The 12,530-nt window shown below is 39.1% G+C and overlaps 1 protein-coding gene across 8 annotated transcripts in view; it reads right to left on the minus strand.

Moving 5' to 3' along the window:
- The window catches only part of CRACD (capping protein inhibiting regulator of actin dynamics), a 129,816-nt gene that overhangs the window by 111,878 nt on the left and 5,408 nt on the right, over positions 1–12,530 (minus strand). The window lies entirely within an intron of this gene.

The following is a 12,530-nucleotide window of genomic DNA, read 5'->3' on the forward strand; positions in this document are numbered from 1 at the left end:
CTAAACAGACATAAATACATAGACTCAAAGAATTACATAAAAGGCATGTATTTATTTTACAAGACACGGTAATGGTGTAGGCGATGAGGAAACCAGTCCCAGAAAGCAATGCTGACCAGTGCCTTTGGTAGGTAAGTCTGCTACACATTATCCTGACAACTATATGGGACTGTTAAAGCCAGGGCTGTGTCTTAACTAACCAGTGTTGACCTTCGTGTCCTTCAGATATGAAAGCACTCTGCTAAGGATTCATTCTAAATGGCTTTTTGAACAGAAGAGCTGTCACAGTGCATGAAATATTAAAATAGAAATATAAAGTTAGTTTCCCCTTAGCAGACATTAGAATTTATAGAGAAAAAAAATATTTTTCCTGAAGGAAAATATTCTTCTCTACTAAGCTGTTATTTGATATAACGTGCTAGAGTGACAAACGTCAGACCACTGCCGTATGCATTAACCTCTGAACCACTTCTTGCTATAATTTTAAGAAGCCACAGTACCTGTATTAAGGATGGCATTAAGTAATAGCTGAGCAAAAATACAGGCACTAGACAGGTAATCAATTAGTTAGATTTGCCTTAGGTGCTAATTATGCTTTATTACATTATCTTCCAAAGCGTTTTCATACAAAGAACAAATAATCTATGTAGTGTAAACGTTACATGTCATGAACCAGCTTTGCATTCTCCCTTTAGATACGGTTTAAAAAAATAAAATAAAAAGTAATAAAAAGTATCTACTTTGTAAACAGATAAGTGTTTGTAAGAACCCTGATGCACGCTGTGCAGCCTGCTGTCAGGCAGAGTCTGCTTGCACCCCAAAGCAGAGCAGAGAACCCAAGTTTCACAGAGTCAGTCCCAATGTTGCCTCCATTAGAAATATGATTTGATTGTAAATCAGTCCATCTCCCTAGGCACTGAACAGATGTACACATCGGCAATACCACGTACTAACGGGCAAGTTCATATGGGAGAATTAGGGTCTGCTGATGAACATTAGTTCCTCAAATATTTTTAAAAAATAAGGAATCTTTTGCAAGGCAAATGAGGCACTGTTCTTTGTTGGTAAATAAAAATTATTAATGATGTTGAACATCATGACACTGGAGTCCCAAGGAAAATGCAAAATATTAGTGCAGCTTGTAGATGAAGAACTGAAAATTTGAGTACCAATGATATTTCAAGAAAATTCCGTGCCAAATAAGATGAGGTTGTATGAAAACTGAAAGAATAAGGCAATATGTACCACACCTCTGCAAAATTCTAGGCATTACATCATCAGAAAAAAAAAGGTACGTTACAAAAATGGCAGCAATGCAGAGAAAGACCAGAAGTACCATGGCTAGGTGAAGAGAGCATATGCTACTGACAAGAACTCAAATATATGTGTAGTGAAGTGCTGAATCTCCTTTTAATCTTTTATGAACTTAACAGAGCATTTTACAGCCAGAGTAAAAACCAGTGACCGGTGGAGTTATTCAAGCAGCACTGCTTCACTTATTTGTTCTCAGAAGGCAGGTCGGGGAACTGGGCTAACAGCTGCTTGCACCAGGACCAGGGGATGTTCACAAGGACAGAAGCATAACCCATGCATTATGTGTAAATCAGATTTTTTTGCCATCTAAGTAAGACAGCCGTCATTTCATCAATTGTGAGCTTGCACGGTGAGGATTCCCTCCCTATTTTTTAAACTATCTCACCAGTTCATGTATTTATTTCTGGCATTATTTTAGGACAACTAACCAAGTGGGCTTCCAGCTCTTGCTGAAGGATAAAAAAGCCCTGCAAAAAAACTATCTAGGAGCACACTCCCTACCCAAGCGCAAAGTGTCCCTCCAACTGGGTTCGTGAGACACCCGCTGAGGAGTTAAAGCTAAAGGTCCCAGCTGCTGCCGGTCCAACCACCACCACCCCTGTCTAGGATCCTTGCATGCAAGCTGTCATGCTTGACGGCAATCAGCTCTGATGGGTGATTTATGCAAAATAAATAAGAAAGAATAATAATAATAAAAAAACTCTAGCAGAAGTAATTATAGAGAAAACAAAACAAAACAAAAACATTGCACTGCTTATGAGGCATTGAAATTTCTTTCTTTGGAAAAGAGTGAAAGGGTCAAAATGGAAGCTGGAAAGGGGTGCTAAAATAAGTAAGGAACCAGCTAGTCTGAGTCTTCTTACATTCTTCACTTTAGCGGTGTTCTGAAATTCATACGGCATGAACATCCTTCCTGGCAATGTCACTTGCAGAGAGTGACAATTGTGTTTTGCTGTCCTGCGGATCAGATTTGTGATCAGACATTCATCCCTCTGCTAAAACCCAAAACAGCACATATATAAAACATATAGCCACCTAATCCATAACTTCACCACAAAGCTACACAACTTCTTGTTGTGCCTTCTTTCCTGCTCTAAAAAAACAACCAAGCACCAAACAAAAAAAAAAAAACCAACACAAGAATTAATCAGAAGTCAAGGGCTGACTATTAGATACCTGCAGGTATTTGCAATCATCTGTACTTGTTTCCTACATTGTAGAGGCTCTCTGGTGGTGTTTAACAGAAATATCAAAGGTAAACGTTGCTGGAATGTTTTTGGAGGGCAACCTTTGAACATTAAATGAAGAAACTAGGTTGCTTTCTCCAGCTACAAAAATTACAAGGTGCCAGCACATGGTGTAGTCGTTCATTGGGTGCAATGAAAAGCCTGAAAACAGCCATTGATCTTTTATTCCTCATGTTTTCATGGAGACAGAAGCTTCCCATCCCCACGCAGTGAGAAGTTATAAAAATAAAACGTACTTAAATAAGTCTCTCATTAATAAAATGAATTACTTCACGTTGTTAACTGCCCAGTAAAACAGCCTCATGTTAGTTACTTGCTTACCTGTCTCACATTAACCACTACATGATGCTAATCGATGTGGTTCATCACTCACATTGCAACACCACTGAATATTTTAATTCTTGAAATTTGATAGCGGGTTGTAACAAGGAATTTCACCTGCAACTTTAAAAGATTGTTTTGAAAAGCAGCCCGAACTGCCTCTTGGCTGCTGAGCAGTACAGACAGTGCGTAGTCCTACAGATGTAATTGACAGGGCTTGGAAAGTTACCCTCACAGTCAGGAACGGGCATAAAACAGAAATCCATGTGGCCACTTTGTCTGCAGGCTGACAAGTTAAAATCACAAGAGACATCTGAAACTTTTAAGTGATAAGAGAACAGTGGGTAATTGTAATTAATTGCTGAGAAGTGCGAAGGTGACACCGCCATCCCTGCAGACGCAGAAATCAACACAAGATCCATCTGTGGAGCAGTAAGACCAAAAGCAAACACACACAGTGGCACGCACGAATGTCACTGCATAGCAACTTGAATGATAAGATGCTACCAGAGACAAATGTCCTGAAGCACGTTTGTCCTGCTGCCATTTGCAGGTCTACTTGTGATGGTACAGCTATGCTTAACAAACATATTATTACACAATTTAGTATGCCCTGATACTGAGAACCACAGATGTAGACTCTAAATTGGGAAAAATACTACTAGTGCTACAATCCTTTCTGCATTTGTATCTTTGTTATGAATAAAAAGAATGAATCAACAACACAAAAAGGCAGGGTTCTTGGGAGGGGTTGTTTGTTCATTTGGAAGAGAGGAAAGAAGGGAATTAAACTTATGAAATGACAAAACTCGAAGTCACGCCAAAGAGTTTTCAAGACTGTTCCCCCTGTTTCCCCTATTCTCCTTCCATACCACTGTGGAGGAAGCAACTTCATAGATTGCAAGTTCTGAACTTACAGTGTTCTGATGCTTTAAAATATTAATTCAGTATTCTATCTTAAATCATACAGCACTGCCAAAATGAAGAGAATGTTAAAAACAAACAAACAAACAAACAACTAGTCAATGGTTTTCATGGATTTTTTTCCACTTACTAGAAAACAAGATTGACATTTATTTCTTGTTTCAAAAAATGCTTTTTCTTTAGGAATCTAGTCCAATTTCCTTCAAGTTCAATTACTAATCTAGAATTTAAAAAAAAACAAAAACAAAAAAAACACACCAATAACTTAAAATGAAGTTTCTCTGAAAATCCTAAGCACATGCCAATTTAGGTATTTAGAACATTAGGTGTCTCTCAGAAAATATCTGTATTTTGGCTAAATCATTCTGAGGTTTGAGTCCTCCGTGGCCCAAGTAAAGACAACACAGAGGATGAAGAGGACAGTAAAGCAAATTGTAGACAGTAGGTATAAAGAATGGAAAACATCTACCTGACAACCTCAGATCAACCAGAAAAACTAATCTAATGATACACAAACACACGTAATATTACACCCAAAACATTACTCAGAATCATTATCATTCATGGGACAAGCACTAATAGGTTAGAGAATAGAAAAACTGAAACTGACTTAATAGACAGTTAAGCAACATTTTTCTTCTTGTTTAGAAACAAAGGCTTGATTTGATATTTTGTCTCTTTGTGAACTTCTCTAGTGCAGTCTTGTACTATCCCATGCTTCATGCAGGCTCTAGCTATGCTAAAGCAAATCTATACCATACAAATATTTACAATTTATATATAAAATATATGAAATTAGGTAAACTAATATAGCTGTGCAACTGAAGCACAGAAGGGCAAGCTTAAGAATGTCACCTTCCAATAGTAGGCCAACATGAAAAGATGATACGGCACTACTAGCATAGAGAACATGCATTAGTAGTTAGCATATGGCAAAAGTAATTAGTTGAAATTTGTCAGAGCTACACAATAGAAGATCATAACCAAGAGCAGAGTGGAAGTTACAATCTTAAATAACTGATGGTAAAGAAGGAGAGCCATTGCTTGGACCTTAGACAGTTGGACTCCATGCATAAGCATCATGTGATATGGTTATGAATCCCACACACCATGAAGTTCTGCAAAAAGAACTATGCATGACAAATTCAAGATGAAACAGAGTTGTGTAGCTGGGCAAAACTGAAGGAGTCTGGTCCCCTGAAGACATGGGATGAGGCACCTGCAGTCAGTTGCGGCCTGTGCCGTGAGGGAGTAGTGACAACAAACAGTGTCAACCTCAGAAAGCCAGTGGTTTCTGAATATCAAAAGCCTCCAGTGAGATAGACTGGTCACTGGGACAAACAAATCTTGATGGAAACAGTCAACACTGCAGAGCACCTTGGAAATAAGGATGATGTCTACATCCTATTTGGCAGAAGTAGAAACATACATGAAATTATAGTAAAAATACATTTTATTTTAATAATACATAATAAAATACTATTTTGGGGTGCCCAATTCAAAACATCTATGCTTGCTTTTTATAGACTTTTTATAAGGCTCAGGCTGGGTGTTAGGGAAAGGTTCTGCACCCAGAGGGTGGTCAGGCACTGGGACAGGCTCCCTAGGGCAGTGGTCACAGCACCGAGCCTGCTGGAGTTCAAGAAGTGTTTGGACAACGCTTTCAGACACAGGGTCTGATTTTTGGGTGGTCCTGTGTGGAGCCAGGAGTTAGGCTCAATGATCTTTTTGAGTCCCTTCCCACTTGGGATATTCTATGAGTAATAATAATAATAATAATAATAATAATAATTGGACTTCAAAATCCTGAGATACCTACAAACTGAGGAACGCAGAATTTAGGACCACATGTGAGCAGGTTAGGTTAAGTGATGCAGAGATACACAGAAAATGCATGGAAGTGGAAAGGGAAGTCACTTGCCAATAAGTGGAGTTTCTACAAGGTAAATAGTCTTACATGCACATTCACATACTTAGTGTACATATGTAAACAAACACTTCAGTTAAAAAAAAAAACAAAAAAACCACACCTTTGATTCCAGCATTAACCATGGGCAACACACTCCTGTGTCTTCATGGGAAACAAGACTGACTTTAAAGCTCTGTTCCAAAAACTAATTCTTAAAGTGCTGTCCTACTCGAGGTAGGTCCATTGGCTTGAAGCGATTCAGATTGCCTGCTGGACTACCACGGACTTGGGAAACAAAAGTTCCTGTTTGACAAATCCGATGCTGCCCATCAGTTATAAACAGGTCTTCACTTTCTCTTTTGCTCTTTTTGACAATATAAAATAGATCCACAAAAACATCTAGGTGGAGAAACAAATATTTCAGTGATGTTTCTGGTTTGTAGCCTAGCTGCTTCTTACTGACACAGCCTCTGCTTGGAGCAGTCTTTAACTGACAGAAAGGGTGTCACAGCACTTGGGTGCTCCGAAGCTTATCTACTTTTTTTTTTCTTCCCCAGATGCATTGGTAGGAATGACAAAAGCTACTACATAACCTCCATAAATCTCACCCTGCTATCACCCTTTGACCAAGGCTGCTATACCAGTGCCACTCCTCCTGCATCCACAGCAGCTTGTAATCCAAACCGGGCATCCAGGAGGCCCTTCATCCCATCTCAGGAAACACAATCACCCAAAGTATAAAGCTTATCAAATATCAGGTGCTGGGATCAGGATACAAACCTAATAACTCATGACAGCGTTCAGCAGGCTGTGTGGGTGCTTGAAAGATTAACCTACTGCCAGGAAAAACTTAGCAGGGTTGCTTTGTACAACCCACCCTTGCACTGGCAACAGGAAGAATTGGAACAGGGTGGTTCGAAATAATACCAAAACCCCTGTGTGCAATCTGAGGGTGCCTGCCACCCCTCCAAACCTGAGCAGCACGTGAAGCATCGAGTGGCAGAGCTTCTGGGCTAGGAGCATCATTATATTCCCCCAGATGGGCCAGCACAGGCTACTGCAAAATATCTACCAGGCTTGGAAGAGGATTTTTGAAAGAACAAGAAAAATCAGGCACACTTTTTCTTTCTTAGCAACTTATAAGGTTCTGACAGCTCTGTGAAGGCTGATGACATGATTTCTCCTCAAGAAAGGTACGAAAAGTGCCTTGTTTGCCACTAGAAGCAGAAATGGAAAGCAAAGGCTTTTTTTGATCTTGCCATAAGATGCCGCTCCTTTTCATGTCATTTGCAGGGTTGGGGACGTACTAACTAATGCTTCACGCTGGGCTAGGTGAGAATTAGGGTCTGATGTTTATCTACATCACTATCTCTATTACCCACTGAAGTCTAGGAAAAAAAAAAAAAAAAACAAAAACAACGAACACAAATATTTGAAAAAGTCAGAATTGCAATAGCAAGCCTTAATTAGTTTTTGGTGCCGTTAGCTAAGCTTTTAATTCAAGTGCATGAAAATGTTTTAATTAAGCCAGCTTCTAACTCAATTTCTTCAGATATCTTCCTGCTTCTGCAACAAATGACACAGATGCCAGAGACCATAGCTTCTGTCAGTACACAGCCCTGACTCGCTCTCAGAGCAGATCCACCCTGTGCACTTGGTAAAGCTCTTGGTTATGTGGGTAAAACAAAATTCAGTAATATCCTTAAAGATTAAATTCAAATAAATGCATTCGAAGAGTCTGAATCTTTACAAGGGAGCTTTAGTTCAGGCACTTCCTTTCTTTCACATGCAAACTTGGTAATCCCCTTTGTCAAAAATAAATAAATAAATAAATAAATAAAAGATTGATTTTTTTTTTTCATCTTTTATTTTGCACACACAACCAGGAGCTGCATGGTGCAGTACAGGCTTTACATCCATGGCTCTGACCTCTGTTATGTGAGCTATCAGAATAGCTGATTGCAGCAACAGATGGTTGTTCTCCACATGATGAGACCAAGGAATCAGTTATGATGGATTTCCGCAAGTACAAATGCCAAGACACAACCGTGGGCTCTCAGCTAAGGTTTAGAAGTCTGCATAATCTTAAGACAGACTCTGCCGGTTTCCTCCAGCCTTTAATTATTCGTGTCCCACAGCCCCCAACATGACTTTCCCAGTCACATAATTTCACCTCGCTTGGCTCCTTGTCCTATTCTCCTTACGCGTGCAATCCCAGTTTGTGCTTCTCAAGGCTGCTGGTATATTGGCTGTCTGCACCACCAACCTAACTTTCCACCTACTGGCTCACAACAATTTTTATCCTACTCCTTGCCACGTCCCTGTCATCTGCAGCAAAGTCTTAGTCCTCCCTTCACGTTCTTCATGTCCTGTGTTCATCTCCTACTCATCACACAGGCCAGTTTCTTGTGAAATTTGTACCTACGCTCTCCAATTCCTTTCTCCTTCCTTCTGCTACCTGGATCTCAGGTTCCTCCCAAAGCCACCCTCACACTTTCTGTCCATGCACCAGCAGAGGAGCCGCTATGAAAAAACAGAGGAGTGGATGGGAGATTTGATCCTAAAAGAGGAATTGCAAGGAAAGTCTGGAGCCTCTCTGCTTACACATCTGCTCTCTTCGGAGATGTCACAGACAGACACTCCTGCCAAGCATGGCATTTTTGAGGGGACAACATACAATCTGGTCGACACCAGGAAGCACAGATGTTGAGGATTCACAGGGCTAAGGAAGACCTCAAAGAGCAACTCCAGAAAGAACCAATACATTTATGTTGTTCTTGACTAACATTAAAACAATTTTAATGTTTCTAAAACACTCAAAATCCCAATTCAAGGATCTATTCCTTTGTTTCAGTTTCACTAATGCCAAACCCGATACATACCAACTGGTCCAGCTCAGGCACGGAGAACTTTGCTTCACACCAGCTTTGTGACATCCGAAGGCTGGCATGTCTCGTTCACCCTGCCACTCTTCTTTGCTGGGAGCCTCAAACAACCTCATATGTCCATTCAACCTTTCTTCATAGTCCATATTTTCTAAATCTTCAATTACTTTCATTCCTCTCCTTTAACTCATCTCCATCTCTCTCAAAGTGTACACCGCAACTGGATACAAGGTTAAAGATGAGGAAGACTATTACACGGTATGGAAATACCACTTCTTTTGTCTTCCATGCTGGTCTTCTCTTTGCATGACACGATACCACGCTTGTCTTTATTGCAGCAGTGTGATTTTATTTAGCACCACAGCCCATCATGTAAGCTACCACAAACCACAGCTCTCCTAAAGAATTACCACTCAGTCCCAGCTGATTCTAACGATGATATCTTTGTCCTATTGAATAACTTAAGTTTAGTTCCATCTCCACTAATTGACAGTCCCTCTCCAACTATATATCAACTGCAGATGTAGCAAGCACCATTAAAGTCACTGCTGCAAACACTCTGCAGTACTGAGTGCTAAATAAACATGAATATCTCACTAAAGTGTCCACAGGTGAATGTGTAAGACTGCAATATTCTGAAAACCTACATCGGAAAATACTGTCAGGTTTTCATGTACATGGTAAAAATGCAGATCTTTGAGAATAGGACACTGCCTTGGCAGAACCTGGAGCCTAGATGCAAACCAGAATGACGCTACCGTGTTGTTTTTTTTTTTCTTTTTAAACAGGACGAAAACATTAGTCTAATTCTCAATTGATCATTCGGCTGAATTAAAACAAAAATTAGCCTGAGTCATAAAGACATGTGATGAACTACAGCCCACGTGGTTTAGACTTGGCAAAGTTTTACGCAACAGCAATCAGGGTTTTCAATGGGGAAGATGGCTCGATTTTGTTGGCGGATGGTCCCACAGCCTAACTACATCACTTGTGCACCAAAACATACCCACAGATACTAGGGATTTACATGGGCTTCAGTCAATGTTTTTCTTTCTCTTCTGTGTTGCACCAAACCGTTCCAAAGACCACTGTAGTTGTGCCTTTAATTTTCTTCGCTAAATAGCTTCAAACATGAATTTATTAAAGGTCAGAGAAAGACTGCATGCTACTTTGAAAAAAAATCAGCTTTCTTTGAAGAACCCCAGGAAAGCACCCTGTTCAATTCTTTTCATCACACCCGCTCCACGTTTCAAGTTAACAGTAAAGGTAATCTCTGCCATGCAGCACCCTGCCACAGCAACCTCACCACACGCTGCTGGATTCAGCCGCTTTGTTCAGTTGCCCCCAAGTCCGACTGCTGACTTTCAAAATACGCTGAGCAGTGAAAAAAGATGTTCAAGCAGGTCAGCAATGTGCAGAGCATTTGGCACACCTGAGCACGAGAGTGTGAGGAAAGCTTTTACTTATTCAGATTGTTTTCATATAGTTTTTTCTTAAGGCAATGAGCTTGAAGAAAATAAAGCTAGATAGGTGTTATCACTAAAATGATAAGCAATCATTTCAAAGCATGCTGGGGGTATGAAGTGTTTGACTTCACTGATTTTTCTGCATAAGTATTGGTTACCAAAAATGAAGGTAGTCGATAGAAAGGTCACAATTACACATATGTAGCTACCTCACCTGGGCCCTTGAACTAAAATCAGCTGATTATGGCAGTTATTTTCTCAAATGGGCTTGTCACAGGCATGAAACTTGTATTTCTGTAATTCAGCATAGAGCATGAATACAAAGGGGAAATTAAATGGTGTTTAAAAATGCGTGGATGTATTTCATACTTTTATAGTGGCATTTGAATTATATTCACTTAATGTGTTGTGCAACTGCAGCATAAGCCATTTCTCCAGGATAACACACAGCAAGACCTTTACATTTTTCTTCCTACCAAACTTAATTAACAAATCACTGTGATTCAGTTCATGTAACACGCTGGCTCTTGAATATTATTAATTAAAAGTGATTTGTTACAAGTCAATTTTATTTCTTTGTAGGACTTCATCAATGTAAATGCTGAATGTAAACTAAATGCAAATGCTGTAAGCTTCTGACAAAATATATTTTTGTTCTTAAACAAAGTAATCGTGTCATATGCAATACAGAGAAGCAAAAGGAGGGAAAGTCCCTTCAGGAGGCGATATGAAACAATAAGAGCAAGGTCTACACAGCAACTCATTGTTCCCGAAAGACAGAACTCACAGAATCGCCACAGAAACAAAAATACTTTTTATCCGTCCCTGACTGAATAGATAGTAAAACAGAATTTGGCCTGCCCAGCGGTAGCACTAATGTGATTGAAGTTCGCACTGTAACATTATATGGCCTTCTGTCACATTATGGGAAACCAATGAATCCTATTCTCACACACGTTTCGTACCACTTTATCCAATCTTACTCAAATACACAGGATCGATGATAATATATAGGTGGTTAGGGCATCTCCACATCTATATCACACTAAAGGAAGTTTTTATGCAACTATATTGCCCTAGGCTGTTGATGCCAAAAAAATCGACTGTACTTTTCTAACATGCCAGTAGAAGGCTTGTCCATATTTGATGTAATTCTCTTTTTGGGGCCTTTACAGAACAAAGAGCGTGCATTGATTTTTTTGTAAGGGAATAGAAAAATCCCTCCTAACCATCAGTGTCAGCTATTTTCAAATATAAGCAATTCAGATTCTGAAAAAAAAAAAAAAATTCTTGTCCTGGCTTATGAGGAAAAAAGTCAAGTTATGGACATTTAAGCACATGCTGTCTACATAAGAATTATGTTTATGTTAGACATAAAACAACCAAGTATATTAATGTTCATAAATTCATCATCACATTTCATTCTGCGCTTACTATGCCATGTATTTCTTATTTTAAAAGAGCTTACCTGACACATCTACAGCGGGATTATATTGAAATAAGACTAAGCTCTACTACTCACACTGACATATCAATTTTTAGTGACTGAGATAACTGGCAAAACAGTATCCAGAATTACTAAGAGGTAAAGCAGAAAGAACCTCAAAGCTTCAGCATTCTTATTGCTGTAATCAGAAGGGGGGAACTAAAAATGCAGCTTTTTATTATCTGCAATTAAAATGAAATGTTACAGCCAACATAACAGTCCCTCTTAAAAGTAAACCTATTCTGTTTAAGTGTGCGGGAACTGGATGCTAAAAACATACATATTTTACCTAATAGATTAACAATTCACCCCTGCTAAAACCTGCATAACCTCACAAGACAACAAGCCAAAATGACCTATAAGAAATAAACTTTTTAAAAAAAAAAAAGTTAACAGCACAGAACACAGCAAGACATTCCTAATTTTCATCAAGTGTGCGTGCCACCAGTGTGCTGTTATAAATTGCATTATACAGCATATAACGAAAAAATATTTGTGTCTCATACTTGTGACTAATTTCTCCCTAAAATGCAGGATTGTCCAAATGGGTATTTGAAAAGAGCCCATATTTTTAGAAGAGGATGACCTGAGATACATTTTGCTATTAGAGAAGAAAGAGCCAATAGCAATGAGCAGCTATTTCTTTGCTAAGTGCCATATTTATTAATAAAGATTTCTGGGTAATTCTCATAATGATTATCAAACTGGGGCATTAATAAATACCCAAAGCACTTTTGCATAAAGTTTTGATACACCTCACGGTGTTCAATTTAGGTGCAGGGAACTGGAATGAGAAATTCAAAACCAAACACAACCAAACACAAAAAAGATGAATTCCTGACCTGGATTCAAACCACATAAAGTAAGCAATATGCAGAACTGCTCATTACTGCCCGTTTTAAAAGATATCAATGGCTTTGTTGAAGAAACTCACAGTATCATTTATGCCCACCGATTAATGCTCTGATACAGACCTAA

This window comes from Anser brachyrhynchus (genome assembly GCF_964034855.1).
Source record: "Anser brachyrhynchus genome assembly, chromosome: 4".
In the NCBI taxonomy this organism is placed as follows: domain Eukaryota; kingdom Metazoa; phylum Chordata; class Aves; order Anseriformes; family Anatidae; genus Anser; species Anser brachyrhynchus.